At 40.5% G+C, this 22,586-nt stretch overlaps 1 protein-coding gene across 2 annotated transcripts in view; it reads right to left on the reverse strand.

Annotated features, from left to right (window-relative positions):
• ACSS2 (acyl-CoA synthetase short chain family member 2) overlaps positions 1 to 22,586 on the reverse strand; it is a 46,982-nt gene that overhangs the window by 17,591 nt on the left and 6,805 nt on the right. The window lies entirely within an intron of this gene.

A 22,586-nucleotide genomic window follows, 5' to 3' on the forward strand; every position in this document is an offset into this window, starting at 1 on the left:
TACTAGCCTACTACAAGCTCCCAAGCCCTCTAGGATTTTAAGAAAAAATTTTAAAAGATTTTATTTATTTATTTGCCAGAGAGAAAGCACATGTGAGAGAGCAAGAGTACAAGAAGGGGGAGCAGCAGAGGGAGAAGCAGGCTCCCTGCTGAGCAAAGAACCTGATGCCGGGACTCAATCTCAGGACCCTGGGATCATGACCTGAGCCGAAGGCAGGCACTTAACAGACTGAGCCACCCAAGTGCCCTGGATGTATCTTAAGAATTTTTAAAAGAACATTCAGTTTAGTCTCCTAACTCCAAAGAGATCCAAAGAGGCCATTTAAGGTGCTCAAGGTCACATGGTGGGTTGTGGCACAGAAGATCTCACTTTCCTTATGATCTATCAGTACTACCTTTTTTACATTTATTGTGGCTTTATATTTCCCATTACACCTTGGGTTCTTGAAGGGCAGGATCATGTCCTCTTCCTCTCAATCTCCTCCAAGCTCAGTTGGCACAATAAGTACTTTAGGTTCATGGTTGAATCATAGAAAACCTAGTAACTGATTAATGACTGGGAAGACTGGGACTCCCCTTTTACATGAGGGACAGTTGCTATATTGGAGATTTTAGTTCCCTAGACTAGCAGAGAAGTAAAGCACAGGACAGGAGGAAAGAGCTGGGGGAAAAATAGGTGGGAAAAGATAGTTTCTTCACAGAAACAGAGGGCAGGATCTAACTTGGTGGGTCAGGCCTTCTAGAGGAGAAAAACCCAGATGAGAGAAGCAGTCAAACCTATTATGAGAGGACACATTGAACTGAGCTGTTTAGCCTGGAGAAGAGACGATATTGAGATACGTGACAGCAAGTCTCAGTATCTGTATCTTTGTTGCTTCTACTCTGGTTCAGGCCACCTTCATCTCTTGCTTGGATGACCACAATGGTCCCAAACTGGTCTCCCACTTCATTCTTACCCTCTCCCAATCCATACATCATCTGGAATAATCTTAAAAATCATACCACCTCCTGCTTAAAATCCTTTAGTGGTTTTCATTACATGTAGAAGAAAATCCAAACTTCTCCTATGCCTTGTATCTTCTCCAGCTCATCTTGTTCTATTGTCCCATTTTGCTCAATAGACTCCAAACATATTATTAGCTTTCCTACTGATAGAATATGCCATGTTCTTCCCCCAGTTTTTCAAATGGTTTGCTCTATGTCATGCTTCAGATCACTCTAAGTAGCATCAGCCCTTCCTTTTATTCTTCATCACAACACTGTTTTTTTTTTAAAAGATTTTATTTATTTATTTGACAGAGAGAGAAAGAGAGAGAGGGAGAGTGCACAAGCAGGTGGAGTAGGAGAGGGAGAAGCAGGCCTCCCATTGAGCAGGGAGCCGATGCGGGGCTTGATCTCAGGACCCTGGGATCATGACCTGAGCTGAAGGCAGACGCTTAAAACTGAGCCACCCAGGTGCCCCTGTTTATTTTTTTCATAGCATTTTTCTCAAGCTATAATTGTATTATTATTTATTTTTCTAATTGTCCATCTCTCCTACTAGACTATGTTTCGCACAGACCGAATTGGTATTGTTCATTGCTGAATCCCCAATGCCTTGCAAAGAAACCTGTATATAGTCAGTGCTCAGTAAATATTTGCCGAATAAATGAATGAACCTTAAGGATTATTATGGGAAAGAAGCAGACTAGTGTTATGTAACTATAAATCAAAGAGGTGGGTCAATTGGGAGATTTCAATATAGGGAAAGCCTTTCTGTCAGAACTGTCCGATGATAGAAGGTATTCCTTCTGGAGCTTCCTAACTCTGGAGATACCTAGAATCTGGGATTTCCAGGGATACTAAAGAGCAGACTCCAAGACATGGGCTGGGACGAACCAAGCAAGGCCAATGTGTCTCAAAGCATGATCACACAGTGTTAATAATGCAAACTCCCCCAAAGAGCTGCTGAATAGGATTGTACAGACTGGGCCAGGGAAACCCTGATACCTACTAGATCCTTCTCCAGGGAATGGGGACCTTAGAATTCTCATTTTAGAAGCAACCCATGTGATTCATGCTTTCTGAAGTTTGAGATGACCTTTAAGGCTCTACCAACCTTGAGATTCTTTGATTATGTAAAATTAAGAAAACATGTGAAATAATGTGTTCTATGATCCATAAAGTGCTGCACAAATGTAAGGCACTCAGATGTAGGTATGCCCTCAAGTCACTTTCCCTTTCACCAAGGGAAGAGGGAGTGGGAGCAACATAACTTTACCAGTTAGCAAACTAATGTTACCTCTGGGTACTCCTGCCCTAGTCACAGTGAAGAGTGAGAAGGGCTGGAGGAGGAGGTAAGAGGAGGCACATCCCAAAGACTAAATCATAAATCACTTAGAATGCCAGAGGAAGACAGGGCTTTCAACGTCCACTACCCTTATTTACAGATGAGAAGCCTAATACACAGATGAGAAGTGATGGCCTCAAGGTTACTTAACACATTAGTAGCTCCATTATTTTAAAGCGGTGCTATCTAACATAGTAGCCACAAGCTACATATAGCTATTGAACACTTGAAATATGGAAGAAGAACTAAATGTTTATTTAATTTTAATTATTTTAAATATTAGTAGTCACCTGTGTCTAGTCATACTATCTAAATGTCTAGTCTAGGCAGTCCCCTCCTAAATGACATGGCCTCCAAAAGGAGGATTTTTTTTTTTTTTCAAAGCCAGAATTAGCATTAGGAAGAAAATCAAAGTGCAGGTGTCCTGAGAACTATAGAGTTGAAGTCCACCAAGGATGGATTTTAGCATCCTTGTAGTCACCCAAGAGAATTAAAAACATATACACCTACAAAAGCTTGTACACAAATGTTCATAGCAGCATTATTCATGACATTAAAAAGAGAAAACAATTCAAATATCCATCAACTGAAGAATGGATAAATAAAATGTGGTATATCTATACACTGGTATATTATCTAGCATAAAAAGGAATGAAACACTAAGTCAATCAGAGAAAGACAATTATATGACCTTACTGATACGTGGAATTTGAGAAACAAGGCAGAGGATCACAGGGGAAGAGAGGAAAAAATGAAACAAGATGAAACCAGAGAGAGAGAGATAAACCATAAGAGATTCTTTTTTTTTTTAAAAGATTTTATTTATTTTATTTGACAGAGATCACAAGTAGGCAGAGAGGCAGGCAGAGAGAGAGAGGAGGAAGCAGGCTCCCCGCTGAGCAGAGAGCCCGATGCCGGGGCTCCATCCCAGGACTCTGGGATCATGACCTGAGCCGAAGGCAGAGGCTTTAACCCACTGAGCCACCCAGGCGCCCCACCATAAGAGATTCTTAATCTCAGGAAACAAATAGGGTTGCTGGAGTGGAGGGGGATGGGAGGGATGAGGTGGCTGGGTGATGGACACTGGAGAGGTGTGTGTTATGGTGAGCACTATGTATTGTGTAAGACTGATGAATCACAGACCTGTACCCCTGAAACAAATAATACATATGTTAATGAAAAATCTATTTTAAAAAATAATAAATAAATTAAAAAAAAAAAAAAGGAATGATGTAGGAGCACCTGGGTGGCTCAGTCATTAAGCATCTGTCTTCAGTTCAGGTCATGATCCCAGGGTCCTGGGATCAAGCCTGCATCAGGCTCCCTGCTCAGCGGAAAGCCTGCTTCTCCCTCTCCCACTCCCCCTGCTTGTGTTCCCTCTCTCACTGTCTCTCTCTCTGTCAAATAAATAAATAAAGTCTTTAAAAAATAATAATATAAAATAAAAAATAAAAAAAGGAATGAAGAACTGATACATGCTATGGCACTCGTGAACCTTTAAAAGATTATGGTAAGTAAAAGAAGCTAGAAAAAAAGGCCACATGTTGTATGATTCCACTTATATGGAATGTCCAGAATAGTCAAAGCCATAGAGACAGAAAATAGATTAGTGGTTGCCCAGGGCTACAGTGGGCAAAGCTGGAGGAAAATGAGGAGTGACTGCTAATGAATATGGGGTTTCTTTTTCGGTGGTGAAAATGTTCTAAAATTGGGTGTGGGGACGCCTGGGTGGCTCAGTTGGTTAAGCAGCTGCCTTCGGCTCAGGTCATGATCCCAGTGTCCTGGGATCGAGTCCCACATCGGGCTCCTTGCGTGGCAGGGAGCCTGCTTCTCCCTCTGCCTCTGCTCGCTCACTCTCTCTCCCACTCTCTCTCTGACAAATAAATAAAAAAATTAAAAAAAATAAAATAAAATAAAATAAAATTGGGTGTGACGAGGGTGCCTGCACGGCTCAGTCTAGGGTGCCTGCCTTCGGCTCTGGTCATGATCCCAAGGTCCTGGGATCGAGCTCCATGTCAAGCTCTCTACTCAGCAGGAGCCTGCTACTCCCTCTCCCTGCCACTCTCCCTACTTGTAATTTCACTCTGTGTCAAATAAATAAAGAAAATCTTTAAAAAATAAATAAAATAAAATAGGTCATGGTGGTGATTGCACAACTCTGTGACTATACCAAAAATTAACTTTTACACTTAAATTGGGTAGGATGCATGGTATGAATTATATCTCAAATTTTAAAATTTTGTGATTTTGATTAGAATTGCAACAACATACAGATTAATCTGGAAAAAGACATCTTTACAAATCTTCCTTTCCAGAAAGTTTGCCTCTTAGCACTATTCATTTATTCATTCATTCATAATGTTCATTCATTCATTCTCTATTTGCCTAAATATTTGGCACTTATTTATTTTAACGTTATAGTCATATGTATGCATCTATTTACTTCACTGGACTATAAGTTCCTTAAAGGCAGACAAGACATATTTTTATCTTTTTCCTCCTCAGTGCTTCGCATATAATTTGACACACAGTGGGTACTTAGTACATAACTGTGAAATAAATGGGTACAAGAATGAATGAATGAATGAATGAGGTTCTCTGCTCATATGACCAGCCAGATCCAGGCTAATCAGAGTGAGGAAACATGGAAAGAAAGGGGATTACAGAGGATACAAACAAAGTAGACAAATGCTAGACAGGCAGGGGGAAATGGCAGACACAGAGGGAGAAGAATGTAAAACTCACAGAATGGGATTTGGAGAAATATCAAGAAAAATTTCTTGAGCCCCTACACTGGGCTCAGTTCTGGACTCTGCCATGGGAAAGACGGCAATAAGCCCCTGGAGTTAAGGTTCAGGTTGTGGGACTTGTGCTTTGCAATCTAGGCTATTATTGCATCCTGTCCTCATGCCAGCTGTTTTCAGGCTCTGATCCAGGAACCTTGTGCCTGTTCCCCTCGGCCTACGTGGCTTTGGTGCCAGTTGGATTCTGCAACTCTTCTCTGTTGACAAGGCAGACCTAGGTCAGTATAGAAGGTAACCCTTTCCCACTGCTTACATACCTGCTTCCAGGAGGGAAATCATATACACTCATTCCTTCCATACTGTGCCCCTTGCTAGCCTTACCCAAAACAAGTGAATGAGGGCAGTCCTCTCAGATCCTTTATTATCACAGCATTTGGAACGTTGCCTAAAACAGAAATATGCCTAGAGCAGAAAAAGAAAGTGGAAAGAACAGCCGAGGACACTGTTTTATATGTACATCAGGTGTCTCAATTTTGACACATGCAAAAATATTTATTACAATGGTTCTTTGTTATTTAGGTAAATAGCCTGGTTGAAATCATTAGTTTTCATGGTAGGATACTCTATTCCTATGGGTAGTTGAGCAGGAAAAGTTTGAAGAATAAGTGTCCAGATTCTCAACTTCGATATGTAATCTTTCCTAACACTGATCTGTCTGCGTTGGTTCTCCTTTCTCACTTTCTCCTTCACAAATATACTTCTCCCACGTTATTAAAAAAAAATGGGGCGCCTGGTGGGCCTTTGGCTCAGGTCATGATCCTGGGATCCTGGGGGTCCTGGGATTGAGTCTCGAGCCCCACCTTAGACTCCCTGCTCAGCAAGGAGTCTTATTCTCCCTCTACCCCTCCCCCTGCCTGTGCACTCTCTCTCTCTCCCTCTCTCCCTCAAATAAATAAATAAAATCTTTAAAAAATAAAAATAAAAAAAATTTTAAATGCCATCTCTCTCTCATCCAACATTTTATCTATACCACACCAAGGTTAAAAAAAAAAAAAACCCTCCAGAGTGCCAAAGGGACAATTTGAGAACTGTAACCTTAGAGGAAAAAGGCTTCCAAGAGAGCAAATCAGAGAGCTTTCTTAAGAAATCCATGCTAAAAGGAGTAACATTTTAATTTATCCAGGTGACAAACTCATGGTAACACTACTTGCCTTATTTGTCTTAGAGTTATAATTCAGAAGTTAAATAGTTATCATATTTATTTTACTTGAAAAAGAAGTTCGGCATATTCTAACAAAGTAAATCTCATTTGGCTGATTGTTAGCAGTGAGAATTTGCTATGCAAATTAGGTTATATGGTGGACATTTTCTATAGATAATGTGAGCTAAATTTGCAGTTCCAAGCTTTCAAGAAAGATATATGAAATATATACATGTATACAATATAAAACACATTGGAAATTAGATTTTTTTAAATTTTTTTTTAAATTTATTTATTTGTTAGAGAGAGAGAGCGAACGAGCACAGGCAGACAGAGTGGCAGGCAGAGGCAGAGGGAGAAACAGGCTCCCCGCCAAGCAAGGAGCCCGATGTGGGACTCGATCCCAGGGCTGGGATCACGACCTGAGCCGAAGGCAGCCGCTTAACCAACTGAGCCACCCAGGAGTCCCTGGAAGTTAGATTTTTTGCAGTTATTACTTTTTTAAAGATTTGAGAGAGAGAGCACGCATGCATTCGAGTGCATGCACACGAGCCCGGAAGAGGGGCAGAGAGAGAGGGAGAAAGAGGCTCCCTGCTAAGCAAGGAGCCGGAGATGGGGCTTGATTCCAGGACCCTGGGATCTTGACCAGAGTTGAAAGGAGACACTTAACAACTAAGCCACCCAGGTGCCCCATTTTTTTTTAACAATTATTTTATCTTATGATAATGTTTAGATGTGAACTTTAAAATGTGTAAAGAGTTAAGTAATTTTTCAAAATTCTTTAGATATATAATTTTTAAAGTTTAAGACCACTAATCTACAAAATTATTTTTCTGGAGCACCTGGGTGGCACAGTTAGTTAAGCATCCAACTCTTGGTTATGGCTTAGGTTGTGATCTCAAGGTCATGAGATCAAGCCCCATGTTGAACTCCATGGGCTCCTCACTCACCATGGAGTCTGCTTGAGATTCTCTCTCCCTCTCCTTCTTCCCCTCCTGCTCATGCTCTCTCTCTAAAATAAAACAAAACAAACAAATAAACAAGTATTTTTAAAGGTATGCTGCCACTGCCCACCACATCTGAAAAGGATATAAAAATACAAGTAGGAAGTCTTATCCTTTGGAGATTCTGATTTGATAGGCTGGTAGGGTCCAGGAATCTGGATTATTAACAAGATCCTCAGATAATTATTTGGAGTCACCAGACCTAGATTTATTGTTTACCCCTAATTCAGTGTATGAATTTACACAAAATTTCCCCTCTCTCTGAGCCTCAGTTTCCTTCTCCATAAAGTATTAGAGAGGAGGAGGGAGAAGACTGGTATTAGACTGGATAATTTCTAATGTATCTTAGACTCCTTGATTCTCATTACTTCCTTTCAGAGGCAGGAGAATGGACCCTACAAGGCAGTTGCAGAGAAAAGAGGTTTAAGTTACATAGCAGGCAGGGGGCAGGGGGGAGAACAAACTTAGCTGAGATAGAGACAAATAGAAGTAAATAAAATAAAAGTAAGGGGCACCTGGGTGGCTCAGGTCATGATCTCAGGATCATGGGATCGAGCCCCACATTGGGGTCTGCACTCAGCATGGAGTCTGGTTGAGATCACCTCTCCTTTCCCTCTACCCCTCCCCTGCTCATGCTTGCGCTCACGCTCTCTCTCTCTCTTTCTCTTTCTCTCTCTCTCTCTCTCTCTCTCTCGGTCTTAAATAAATAAATAAATAAATAAATATAAAGTCTTTTTTTAAAAAAGTAATAAAACCTGACCTGCCTGTCTCACATGGTATCTCTGTAGCTCAAATAAGAATTCAGCTAATTCCTTACATGAGTATGGAATAAAACTACATTAGAGGATAATTCTTTATCTGATCCTCGCAGTTACTTAGCAATACTTAGAGCAGGTATAATTATCCCCATTTTAAAGATCCAAGAAATCCAGAGGAAGTGGCTTGCCAAGGCTAACAGTGGAATTAAGGAAAATCTATAACTAGGTTCCAGGTTTCTGACTTCCAGGCTAGTGTTGGTTCAACTACACTAATTTGGAGTGTATCCAAATGGACATAGAGAAGACTCTTTTCTTTTCTTTCCTTTTTTAAATTTATTTATTTGACAGACAGAGATCACAAGTAGGCAGAGAGGCGGGGGGGGGGGGGGGGAGGGGTGGTGCGGGGGAAGCAGGTTCCCTGCTGAGCAGAGAGCTTGATGCAGGGCTGGATCCCAGGACCCTGGGATCATGACCTGAGCTGAAGGCAGAAGCTTTAACCCACTGAGCCACCCAGGCACCCCGAGAAGCCTCTTTTCTAAGAATCTCCAGGAACACTATGAGAAGGAGTGAAGGAGACTCTCATCCACTTTGAGCTTTAGCCCATGGTCAAGATCATGCATACCATAGTCTCTTCAATATCCTGAGAACTTCCACAAAGACCTAAAACCTCTAGCAAGGATGCCTACATATGTCTACCTTCACAATCCTTGGCAGTGCTCAAGTGTCACAGAAGGACTTGTATAGTCATTTGTTCCTAGAGACATGACCCCCATTCGCAGAAATAAGGCAAAATACACTGTCTCCAACATTTTCTTCCTAAATAAAATTCCAGCTCACTGGCAAAAATCTTGCCCCACCCTCCCAGAATGTGAGCTCCATGAAGATAAGGACCAGATCTCTTTTGTTTATTTCTATGTCTAAGCACCTAATATATGCCTGGCACATATCATAAATATCTACATATTAATTTTTTAAAAGCCTACTGTTAGGAGCACCTGAGTGCCTCAGTGGGTTGAGCCTCTGCCTTCGACTCAGGTCATGATCTCAAGTCCTGGGATCAGGCCACACATCTGGCTCTCTGCTCAGCAGGGAGCCTGCTTCTCCCTCTCTCTCTGCCTGCTTGTGATTTCTCTGTCAAATAAATAAATAAAATCTTGGAAAAAAGAAAAACCTGCTGCTAGAAGCTAGTAGATTGTCCATGGAGCATAGCTATCTATAAGTTGGATCCTTACCTAACAGCATATACAAAAATTAACTCAAAGTGAATCAAGGACCTAAATTTAATACCTAAAACAATGAAATTCTTAGAAGAAAACACAAGATAAAAATTTCATGACACTGGATTTGGCAATGATTTCTCAACTATAACCCCATAAACACAGAAAACAAAAGAAAAAATAGACATTGGACTTGATAAAAGTTTTAAAATTTTGTGTATCAAAAAACACTATCCCCATGGTAAAAAGGCAACTCCCAGCATAGGAGAAAAGATTGGCAAATCGTGTATCTCATAAGGGATTAATATCCAAAATATATAAATAACTCCTAAAGATCAATAACAACAAAAACAACACAATTAAAAAATGGGCAGAGGGCTTGAATAGACAATTCCCCAAAGAAGACATACATATTGCCAATAAGCACATCAAACATCACTAATCATTAGAGAAATGCCAACCAAAACTACAATGAGATACCAGTATTAACAAGTGAATAAGGGCAGCGCTCTCAGATCCTTTATTATCATAAGTCCCCTAATGCATAAAGTTCATACTGTTCAGCCATGTCCCGGGTTCCTCTAGGGTCTGGCCCAATTTTAAGTGATCAAATTCAGCCATGCTGTTCTTTTAGGCCCATCTTCAGCTCCAGATGAAGCTCTCTCAGCCCCTGGGCGGGAATACTGCAAATGACAGGGAAATGAATGGACAGGGCAAGAGCTCAGGAAAACTGGGTTTCAAGTCAAGCTTTGCTACTTCTTAAAACATGAAACCTTTTACAAATTATTTTACTTCTCTGGGCCTTAGGTGCTTCAACTGTAAATGAGGGAACTATTTCAGTAAATGTGCTTTCTAGATATAGGTTTTATTATTCATTCTGGCTGAGAACAAGAAACAGGATTGGAAAGTGAGAATTGGGAAAACCTTCACAAAGAAGATGGCATTTCAGATGGTTATGAAAGAATAAGCAGGATTTAGACTGGCTCAGATAAGGAACAGACCAATTCAGGGAGATGGGAACAACATTAATTAGCTTAGATACGGAAGTGGAAAAGCACAGAGCAGTCTACAGGCCAATACCAAGCCCAAGTAATATTTTCAACTACTGCTGGTGTTTTTTCATAAAGTTACACATATTTGATATAAAGGACTATATTTTGTGCTATGTGTTCTGCCTATTCTCATGCAGTTAAATTTTCCTTATTCTTACTTAAGTGATAGTCATATTTGCAGTTTCAAAAAAATTCTTACTTCATAAAAATTTTAAACTACAAACTCTTTGGGAGGTCCCTGCTGAAATATTTGTGAAATTTTTAAAAATCTCCATCATTTGATATAAAATTAAATAGCGAACCAATTCAGTTTAGACCTTAAGCTACATTTGGTGGGCTATAAGACTGAAAAGATAGAATGTTGAGGTCCTGAAAGTCAAATAAAGATGACTCTAGATTGAAGGATCATCCAGTACCTGGATACAGATGAATTGTTGCAGCAAGTGTTACCTTCAAATAGAGATGTGCATAAGCAGCTCCTAGGCAGCCTTATGGATCTTGGCCAGAGGCAAGTTAACCCTCCAGACCTCACATTTGTTCCAGAGCCCACATTTGCTAATCAGTTTCAGCTCTTGATTGAGGGGATTTCCTAGAGGATCTCCATGGAGCCACATAGGTTTTGTGACAAACCCAGCTCCTGACCACTATTGAGTTGGCTCTACTCTCCCATCTGTACCTAAGCATGGGTCCCAGTGACTGAGAAAGAGCTGTACTTGTAACTTTTTTATAAATGTAGGTATGTTTCAAAACTTTAAAGATTGATAATATAGACTAGGGAGGGATCATATATTGAATCCCAAACACTGAGTTTAAGTTTTATTCTGCAAAGAAAAGCCAGAAAGGCCACTAGATTAAAGGTCCCTCCTCCACATCAAAACTTTTTACCTACTAAATCCCAAACCATGAAGGAATGGAAATGATCTTTGCCAGAGTGGTCACCTGACAATCGGTGCCTACTGCTTGTCATATCACAAATGAAATGGAATGAGAGGCTAGTCCTCACTTTCACAAGCTTAAAATCCTTAACTAGAGAGATCCAAACCACCCACCATCTAAGGCCAGTCTTAGGGGACAGTGATCAAGGAAAACGAGAAAATGCCATTGCAGGAAAACATCACAGGAATGCAAAAAGAAGTAAGTGTGGTCAATCATCATTTCCCAGAAATGGTGGATTTTGAACTAAGTTTGAGAAAAGAGGCTAAGTGTGCATGAGAGGAAAGAAGGGCATTTCAGAAAGGATAGAAAAGTCATCATGTGGCTGTCAGTCTTGAATCTCTCTGCCTAACAATGCCCTTGGACATGTGTGATATGTATGAGTATTAGCACCACTGCATAGTAATAAATCTTTTCAGTATGTTTTCTTATCTTCCATCTAAGCTAATCCTCATGGCAATTTTTTGAGATAGGCAAGACAAGATTTGCTATCCCATTTGAAAGGTCTCAAAACTGAGGCTCAGAAGGGTGGCATACTTTGCCAAAGGGCACAAAGCAATGGTTAGGACCTCTACCTACAGATCCTCAGGCTAGCTCTTTTTTTTTTTTTTTTAATATATATGATCAAGAGATTGATCTTTTCAAAATGTCTGATATGTCATACTTCTAACTGAAATTCTTCATTGGCTCCTTAGCACTTGTCAAAGCTCCAATTTTATATCTCTGTGTATGAAATACAAATTCTTAATCCTTCCCAAAGTTTCTCCTCCCTGTCTTCTTCATTCTCCAATTCAAACTAATGAAAATTCCATTTTTCCTGATGCTCAGACAAAAAAACCTTTGAGATATTCTTTTTGTAAAAAAGATCTATTTATTTGAGAGAGAGAGCAGCAGAGGGAGAGAATCTCAAGCAGACTCTCACTGAGCAGGAAGCCTGATGTAGGCCCCACGATCCATGAGATCACAACCCGAGCCGAAACTAAGAGTCGGACACTTTATTGACTGAGCTACCAGGCACCCCAAAAAACCTCTGAGATATTCTCGAATCCATTCTCTTCTACTCCACATCAAGTTCATTAGCAAATCCTACTGGCTCTGCCTTCAAAATATTCCAAAATCTGACCACTTTTCATAACCTCTACCCTTATCTCCATTTTTATATTTTTCTTGAACTACTGTCGGTGCCTGCTTACTGTCCCTTTGCCTTCGCCCCATGCCCCTCATCCACTACTCTCAAGGTAGTGTGCAGACTACATATGGTAGATATCCAGTAGAAAATTGTTTGATGAGTGGATAAATGAGCACTTCTCAGCTGAGGAAAGGATGTTATTTCTTTGAGGTTTGCCCTTTAATGTCTTTAGCATTATAAATTATAAATTGTAGTCAACATTTCTAAAGCTAGCCCTAAAACCTCAAAATAAACTACTGGTTAGACAAATGGCAAATTGAGGCCTGACTCACCACAAGTGGAAAACTGTCAAAGAAGCAAAGGTTATGTAAATAAGCATAGTGCCTACAACAGAGAATATAAGTGTTCTGTCCAGACAAGTTACAATTGCAATGTGACTGGCCATATCACTTCCACTCTCTAAGCCTCAAGTTCCTCATCTGTTAAACAGTGTTGTAAACCATACCCAGGTTCAAAAAAAAAAAAAAGGGAACAAACATATAAGTACAGTATAAAGGAGACAGTTTATCATTAGAATAAACAGAAAAGTCTTAGGTATTGTAGGAGATTGTAAGTTGGATGGTAGAGTATGGCTGTCAATGGGACTAATGTAATTTTAGATATGTATAGTTAGAACAAAGAATGGTAATAGTTCCCTGCCCAAGGCAGACCATAGCTAGCATAGCTAGAATACTTCATTAGAGATACTGACCAACTACAGTGTGTCCAGAGGAGACTGACATGGTTGATAAAGGAGTTGTTCAGGAAACCACATCATATAAGAAATCTGGGAATGTGGACTCGGTATTACCTCATCCATAAAATAAGAACACTAGACCAGATTAGGGGTTTTCAAACAGAGCTTTACAAATCGCTAGATGGTCCACATATATAGCTTACAGGGACCTCAGCGACAGTGACAGCGACCTGGTGAAGAAGCCAAAAGAATGTGGTTCTGGTCTTCTCATTCATGTTTCAACCAGATTAACTCTGCTCCCACCTGTTTCAGGTATAAGGCTCTTGGTAATAATGATAAAAATAGCTAACACACTAATGATAAAAATAGCTAAACTAAACATAGTTTACCAAGCAGTAAGCCCTTTACACAGATTATTCTAACTATTCTTCACAACAATCGATGTCATAGAAACTGTTATTATTCCCATTTATAGATAGGAAAATAATTGAGGTTTAAAGAGGTAAGGCAGAGCACTTGGGTGGCTCAGTTGGTTGGGCAGCTGACTTTGGTTCAGGTCATGATCCCAGGGTCCTGGGATAGAGTCCCATGTTGGGGCTCACTGCTCAGTGGGGAGTCTGCTTCTCCTTCTCCCTCTGCTCTTCCCCCTGCTCATGTGCTCTCTCAAATAAATAGTCGTTAAAAAAATAAAAAATTAAAAGGGACTCAACTTGCCCAACTAAGAAGTATTAGATAAAATAAGGATTGAAATCCAGGCAGAGTCCAGAGCCTACTGTTGTTAATCACTATACATACAATTTTTATTTGAACGAAAGGATTCTAATGCCTAAAAACACTGAAAATTACTGAATTAGATGATCTTCAAGACATCTTCTAGAGGGGCGCCTGGGTGGCTCAGTGGGTTAAGCCTCTGCCTTTGGCTCAGGTCATGATCCCGCGGTCCTGGGATTGAGCCCCACATCGGGCTCTCTGCTCGGCGGGGAGCCTGCTTCCCCCTCTCTCTCTGCCTGCTTCTCTGCCTACTTGTGATCTCTCTCTGTCAAATAAATAAAATCTTTAAAAAAAAAAGGACATCTTCTAGATTTAAATTTTTATAATTCCATATTCAGCCTAGCAAAGGGATATAATAACTGCCCTCAAAAATCACAAAATAGGATTATTCTATGTAGCCCTAGAAAACAGAAGGAAAACCAAAGGAAGAGGATTGAGTGGAGAGAAAGTTATAGGGAGGGAATATATCTAAGAACTTTGTACCAGAGATGTCCAACAATGGGACAGATAGTGAATGAACTCTGTAGTCTTGGTAGTGTTCCAAAATCAGAATGATCATACATGGAGATTGTTGGGGATGGAGATATTGAGGCTACAATTCCTGCTTTGTTTAGGAAGTAGACTAAATGACCTCAAAGGAGGGGCACACTCAGGTGACTCAATCGGTTAAGCACCCGCCTTTGGCTTGGGTCATGATCCTGGAATCCCAGGATCAAGCCCTATGTGGGGTTCCCTGCTTGGGGGGAAGTCTCCTTCTCCCTTTCCCTCTGCTTCTCCCCGCTTGTGTTCTCTCTCTCTCTCAAATAAATATATAAAATCTTTTTTAAAATAAAAAATAAATAAATGACCTCAAAGGATTAGAACTGAAAATCTCAAATTCTCAGAGGTTTAAGGTATCGACACTGAGGATCATTATCAGTGCCCAGTTTCTCTCAAACCAAAACCAAGAAGGAAGGCCCATCCTCATCTCCATGCCTTCTGTACTTAAGAGTCTGTACCCTAGGGGCGCCTGGGTGGCTCAGTGGGTTAAAGCCGCTGCCTTCGGCTCAGGTCATGATCCCAACGTCCTGGGATCGAGCCTTGCATCGGGCTCTCTGCTCAGCAGGGAGCCTGCTTCCTCCCTTCTCTCTCTGCCTGCCTCTCTGCCTACTTGTGATCTGTCTGTCAAATAAATAAATAAAATCTTAAAAAAAAAAAAAAGAGTCTGTACCCTAAAGCAAGAGCTCATGCTCCCACCTGACTATCCGCTACCTTTAAGAGACAAGAAGTCACCACTGGGTTCCTACCCTACCTCCAACTTCTCCCAGTTGCCCTGTCACTGTAGTTCCCTACATATGGGACAGCAGTTCTAAAGGTCAGTGCTAGAAGTAATTTTAACAAGTATCCTGTTCATCCCCTACAGTTTACAGGTGGGAAAAAGAAAGCTCAGAAAAGGGAATTACCTAAAGCCATTCTCCTCACTGTTTACTAAACACACTGGTATAAGAATTCAGGCCCAGACACAAAGTGAAGAAAGCTGACAGGAGCTCAGGACACTGAATCAGGCTTCAAGACAGTTTCCATTTATTACATTCTTAGTATCACATATGTTAGCATATATAATAATATACTAATCTATAACAAAGGATAATACATATCTATTATTCATATCCCACCTACTTCTAAAAAGTGACCAGTGACTTGGACAATACAGCCTACTTGTCTCATTTTCACCACTTCAGGGAAGAATTCTTTAAGGCATCAAGGGTCATGACACTCAGGGAGAAGTGAAAGAGACAGATTAGCGATTCACCCAAAACATGAAATCCTGCTGCCCTCCTCCGCAATCTGCCTACCTGATTCAAACTGGAGAAAGCCTTTTCCCAGCAACAGTTATTTCCTCACATACCTCCACTGCACAAAGTGTATGCTACCAGCACTAGTACTGCCCCCAGGCAAGGGGTACAGACTCTCTACCTCAGCCCTTTCACCCCCAACCTTCTGAAATCCTGCCTTTATTTCACCATCTCCAACAGAAACCCAGCCCACCTACTGAGTCACCATAAAGTCCCTACAGGTTGCATCAGAACTTCTAAAAACCACTTCCTCTTCAGAAACAATCATAGACTCCTGAACTGTAAGAGGCAGAAGAAGGACCTTGCAGAGTATCTATAGTTAATCCTCCACCACTCCCAAAAAGGGAAGGCCCAGAGAAGGGAAAAGATGGTCTGAGGCTATCTTCTTTCTTAAGTGTTTTTCCATACCATGTATATTTTAATTAGTAAATACACCATTGTGAAACCAGTGAAGACATAGAGGGAGGACAAAAAAGTCCTTCCCTTCCCATATCACTGAAAGGAATTCCAGGACATGGGCCTAGGTAATTAACAGAGCCCTTCCATATGAATGCTAGGACAGTACACACTTTGGGGTCTGGCTTTCCGTGTATCACCTTGACAATCTTCTCCCTGTCAGAACATGGGCTTATCTCACTTTCCCACCTTCTCAAAGACACATACACATACCTCACAGGTATCTGGAGAATTCTAAATATCACACTCTGGAATTCATACTTGGGAGCACACAGGGATTCTAAGAGCAGAGTTCCTGTCCAAAGATCACTCCTAAAGTCACCTGCCTCTCAGAAGCACTGGTTTCTAAGGAAGGATTAATAATAGCCTGAGGCTATAGGGCAATGATTCAGCTGAAGATGAGAAGAAGGCACAGAGATGATGAAAGCCAGAGGCAACTGAAAACAAACACTGGAAGGAATGGACTATACTAAATTTCATGTGTTTTGAAGACTGGGGTCCTCTTCTGGAATAACCTAGAGATTCAGCGTTAATATAAATTGCCAGAATAATAGCCGTCAACCACTCTTTCCCCCTTTCCCCACAAACCCTTTAATTAATCCTCTAAATCTTCTACGCTCCCCTAGTGTCTCTTCAACTAGCCAGTCCCTACTCCTTGCACTACCCCTAACATCCCTCACTGACTATCTCTCCCTGAATGTCTATTCCAGTAACTTTTGTCACCCATCACCTTCTCACACAAACGCATTAAGCCCCTACTAACACCTCTAAGGCCACACTAGGAAGAAGAAAGTACAAGAGAGGTTGAAATCACTTATTTAGAGGGCAAATTTAGCTTTTGGATCAGATGAGCGTGTGTCTTTGAAAAAGGTAAAATGTTATATAGAGTAAAGGGAATGTTGACTCTTCTCAACTTTGTCTCTCCACCAACACATGAAGTTACCTATGTTTTTTCTTTTCTCCAAATTCCTTTAAAATTTCATCTTTCCATTCCATTCCCACCAGCAGTAACCCAGTTCAGGTACCTCTATCCTGGATAATAAACTCTCAGCAATCGGCTTCACATTCCCATTTTCATATGTATCCAGATAAATCTTCTTAAACCCAGTTATGACCACGTCATTCCCCTGCATATAATCCTTTCACAGGTCTCCAAAAAATATTCAAGATCTCCCATTCCTGGACCTCATCCACTGTTGAAGATAACCTTGACTCCTCTTTGTCTCACTCCCCACATCCAATCCAAGTCAGCAAATTCCATGGGCTCTTCACTCAAAATAGATCCAGATTTTGACCACTTCTAACCATCTTCAAGATACTACTATGGTCTAAATCACCAACATTTGCTCATCTGATTTCCATAATAGCTTCCTAATTGTCCTCTCTGCTTCTACTCTTGCCTTCTGTCTATTCTCAACACAAAAGACAGAAAGATTCTAAGTACATCAAATCATCATTTTTGTGCTCAGTCCAGTGGTTCCCTATTTCACTATAAATAAAACCCAAAAGCCTATATTGAATTTCAAGCTTCTACATGATCTAATGTCCTGCTGACCTTATTCCTAATATCTCTCTTTTTCTAGTTCACACTGCTTCAGCTCCACTAACTTCCCAGCTAGTCTTCAGCCAAGCAGCAGCACATTCCTACCTCAGGGCTTTTGCACTTGCTCTTCCATGTACTTCGAATATTTCTCCTTCCCAACCCAACTATCCACATGGCAGACTCCATTTCCTTCCTAAATGTCTGCTCAAATGTCACCTTTATCGGACAGTTCTTCCCTTATCAACCCCCACTCTTTGTTGCCATTCCCTTTTCCTTTATGCCATGCTGTAGTTTTCTATAGCACTTATCACTACCTGTTATATATTTACTGGCTTGTTTGTTTATTGTCTCTCTCCTCAAGCTGAAATATAACCTCCATGAAGGCATGGATTTTGTTCAGAATAGTTCCTGGTATGTGGCAAGTTCACAAAGTATTTATTGAACGAAAAAATTGTTCCCTCTATGAACTCTTTACTCCAGACAAATTTGGTCTTCTCACTGTCCCAATATAATAGTAATGATGGCTAATATTTTTTGAGTGCTTTCAATGTGCCAGGAATTGGACACATCAGTTTGTTATACTATTCAATCAATAATTCTATGAAATGGAGACTTTTATCCACATTTTACAGTTGAGGCTCAAAGAGATTAAATAATTTATACAAAATCATACAGCTATTTAGTGGCAGGAACAGGACTCAGGTTAGCTGGACACCAAAACTTATTCTCCTATTATCATGCTGCCTCCTTACATGCTTTCTCCCGAATCTGTGAACTTTCTGTGTAAGTGGTTCTTTGCAATTTGGGACCCATAATTGCTTTGCAGCTGATTTATACAGGCCCATTTGGTGTTCCAAAGAGAATGTCAATTCCATGACACCAAGATCTGGGCAATTAACACGTGATAACACATTTTATCTCATATTTGTAAGCAAATGAATTTAAAGTTAATTCAAATTAATTTGACTAATATGCAAATTACTCTTTTCAACTGTCACAGCCTAGTGTTGGACAACTTGAATAATGAAGTAGGATCATACGGTGAAAAGAATAGCTGACTAGGAGTGAGGATATCTGGAGACTGGTCTCAGCTCTATCTCCAACCACGTATATAACCCTTAAGCAAATCACTTAGCCATCCTGGTGTTTAACCTATCCATCTGTAAAAAGAATTGGCCTAGATGGGAGTCTAAACGGTCACTTCTAGTTCTAAAAATACTATTATTCCACGAACATCTACAATGTGTCAAGCCAAAAGTAAAAGGCCAAATTCTTCCTTAATATAGTTCTAAGAGCATTGTTTCCTCTGTGCATTATTTCAGAGCACGCCCCAAAACAAGCAATGAGCTATAAATGTGGTTTGCTAATGCCACTAGAGCTATATAAATGACATAGTTTAGTTTGAAAAGAAAGTCATATTGTGGCACCATAAGAAGTTTATCAACTGGAGTAAATCATGGAAAATATGTCATTTTAAAAAGCATTAATAAGGGTGCCTAAGTGGCTCAGTCGGTTAAGCAACCAACTCGATTTCAGATCAGGTCATGATCTCAGGGTTCTGGGATCAAGCCCCATATCTGGGCTCCGCGCTTCAGGATTCTCCCTCTCCCTCTGCCCCTCCCCTCGCTGTGCATGCAGGCACTCTCTCTCTCTCTCTCAAACAAATAAATAAAACTTTTTTAAAAAAGGGCATTAATAAAAATTTGAGCAGGAAGAAGGCAGACTCCAAAGCAAAAGATTTTAGAAGAAATGGAGGGCTTCAAAGAATAAATGATATGATAGAGAGTTTGAAAAGTATTGAGAACGTGATAAAGGCAAATGCAAGAAAAAAATGGCAGGCAATTTTAAACTTCAGAGAAAACAAAAAAGGAAATGCACATAAGGATATGCTATCATAATATATTACTCTTATGTAAACACTGGTTTTAAATTAACTAAAAAACAGAGCTAGATAGATGAGAGAAAGAAGTGGGAGTAATATATAAGAAGCAAATTCTCATCTATCGTAATAGGAAGTCATGCTTTCTAAAGTATGCAGTATAAACATATTATTTAAAATGTGGAGGTAAAAAATGGGAAATAACCAAATATCTGGCCTATTTGCGCTTTACTTTTTTTATAACAAATGTGATTTATTTGTAGCTTGGTTTTACTTTATTATTAACATAAAATAACTGAATAATAATGTCCCATGTGGTACTTGTCTCATACTCCTCTACCCCTATTTCCATAATACCTAATATATGACTGACCATCCAAGATCTTTAAAAATTCTTGTTGGTTGAGTGGCCAATGTAAAAATGGGTGAAGATGTCTTGTTGAGGGAGTTATAGAATTTTGCACTAGATGTAAATTTAGAAATTATATAGTCCAGTGCTTCCCAAGTTGGTATCCATGGAACACTGCTTCTTATAATATTAGCAGCATGCTGCAAAAAGTGTCTGGAGCTCAAATAAAATTGAGTAATCCCATGTTTAAAAAAATTAATTGGGTATCTTTACTGTAGGAATTCTTGGAGGCTTTACTGTTAATACACACTGGGAATCCCACAAAAGCAATTTATTAAATGGTGTTTCTGACTCATTTGTTTCATGAATTAAACCCCTGCTATTATCTCTAGTAACGAGTAGTTTCTGAAGCATTTAGAAAACTGATCTAGTCTACTACCCTCGTTTTACAAATGGGGAAAGAGAAGCTCTCTAGATCCTGTTCAGGTCCGGATGGTGGGGGAACTAGAAAGAAGGGCTTCAGGATTCTGGAGCAATCTCCAGTACCTGAACAAGTCTGGCCTATGTTTTCTCAGCCTTTCATCTCACACCTGAATTACTTTAAACCAGGAAACATCAGACACAAGCATCTCCTTTACATATCTTAAAAGATTTTCTGATACCTAAGGAACTTAGGAGGTGAACCAAGTGTCAGCTGGAGCTCAAGCCATAAAGTCCCAGAACAGGAGCTAAAGAGAGTCCCAACAGACATTAAAGACTGAGTTTCAATGGCAAAGTAACCCCAAACTGAGCAATGGCAATGTGAACAGACCACTCACATTTGTACAGTGTTTTCCAATAAGTAAATAAATGCTTTCACAACATCATCTCATTTGATTTTCATAACAATCTAATGAGAAAGGACAAAGGTGAAATTATTACCCCCATTTTATGGAAGAGGAAATGGATTCTCAGAGAGTTAAATGCCTTGCCTGTGCTATATAGCAAATGAATAGCAGAGTAGAGCTCACATTAGAGCTCTTATCAATATGTCAAACAAACTGGGCAAATTTTGACTGAGTACCAATTAACTCTCCCATGAAACATCCAAGCTGCTTCTACTGGCTCACTTAAAAAGAAACAGATCAATTCTCAAAGTACTCATGGATGAAGGCAGAAACAACACCCCAATTACTGGAACTTCAAGGTTCTATTTGGGTTCAGTATAGTAATATCACCTATAAGCTATGTTGCTGGAAGGAGGAGGTCTTGAAAAGTTCCCACTGTGCGGGGGGGTGGTGGGGACACCTGGGTGCATAGGTAGGTTAAGCAGCTGACTCTTGATCTCAGGTCTTGGGTCTTCGGGTCGTGAGTTCAAGCCCCATGTTAGGCTCTGCTAGTGTAGAGGCCACATGTGTAGAGCCCACAAAAAAAAAGTTGGGGCACCTGAGTGACTCAGTTGGTGCAGCAACTGACTCATGGTTTCAGCTCAGGTCATGATCTCAGGGTTGTGAGATGGAGCCCTGCATGAGGCTCCATGCTCAGCACAGAATCTGTTTAAGTATCTCCCTCTATCTCTGCCCAGCCCACCCCCTCCAATCCCGTGCTCGCGCACACTCTCTCCCTCAAATAAATAAGTAAATCTTAAAAAAAAAAAGTTCCCACTGGGGAGGCAGCATAAGCTAGTGTTACCAACAAGGAGCCACACAGACTTGGGTTTGAATCCCAGCTCTACCACTTACTTACCTTATGACTTTTTTCAACATTTTAACTCTCTGTGCCTCAATTTTTCACCTATATTGCAAAGCTACTGAAAAGCTAATGTTAAGAATTAGAGGGATAACAGTGTCACAGTTATGAGTGTAAACTCTGTAACTGTACTACCCGGGTTTGAATGTCAATCCTACTTCTACTAGCTGTATGGCTTCAGATAAGTCACTTAACATCTTAGAACTTGTTTTCACACCTGGAAACTGAGGAAAACAGTGCATTCTTGGTTGTTGTGAGTATCAAATGAGATATTTATTAAGCATCTGAGCATAGTGTCTGACACTACTGGGGAATGTCATTGAAAAGATGTGAACACTGATTTACCTCACTGACCCATGAGTTGGACCTTGGCACTTGGAGACTTCTTACCCCCTTCCATGTCCTTGGAATGTGGGTTCCACTTGCCTTTCTCGCTCCCAGAGGCTACTCCAAGGACACAGCCTTGCAATGTAGTATTGAAAATACCCGCACAGGGGCACCTGGGTGGCTCAGTGGGTTAAGCCTCTGCCTTCGGCTTGGGTCATGATCCCAGGGTCCTGGGATCGAGCCCCACATCGGGCTCTTTGCTCAGCGGGGAGCCTGCTTTCCCCTCTCTCTCTGCCTGCCTCTCTGCCTACTTGTGATCTCTGTCTGTCAAATAAATAAATAAAATCTTTAAAAAAAAAAAAAAAAGAAAATACCTGCACAGTACCAAGTCCACTTAGGACCTCTTTACAAACTTTTAAGATTTGGAGGGCAAGTGCAGTGATCCATTCATCTTGCTGCTGCCCCAAACAAGCTTAGTATGTAAGTTCTCTTTGCTTATTAAAACTGCCACCTACCAACCCGGAGTGGCCTGCCTCTTTCTTCAGTCTACCCCTGCCCTCTGTTAATGGGAGCCAGTTTCACATTACACCAGGGAA

Source organism: Martes martes (assembly GCF_963455335.1).
Source record: "Martes martes genome assembly, chromosome: 9".
Taxonomy (NCBI): Eukaryota; Metazoa; Chordata; class Mammalia; order Carnivora; family Mustelidae; genus Martes; species Martes martes.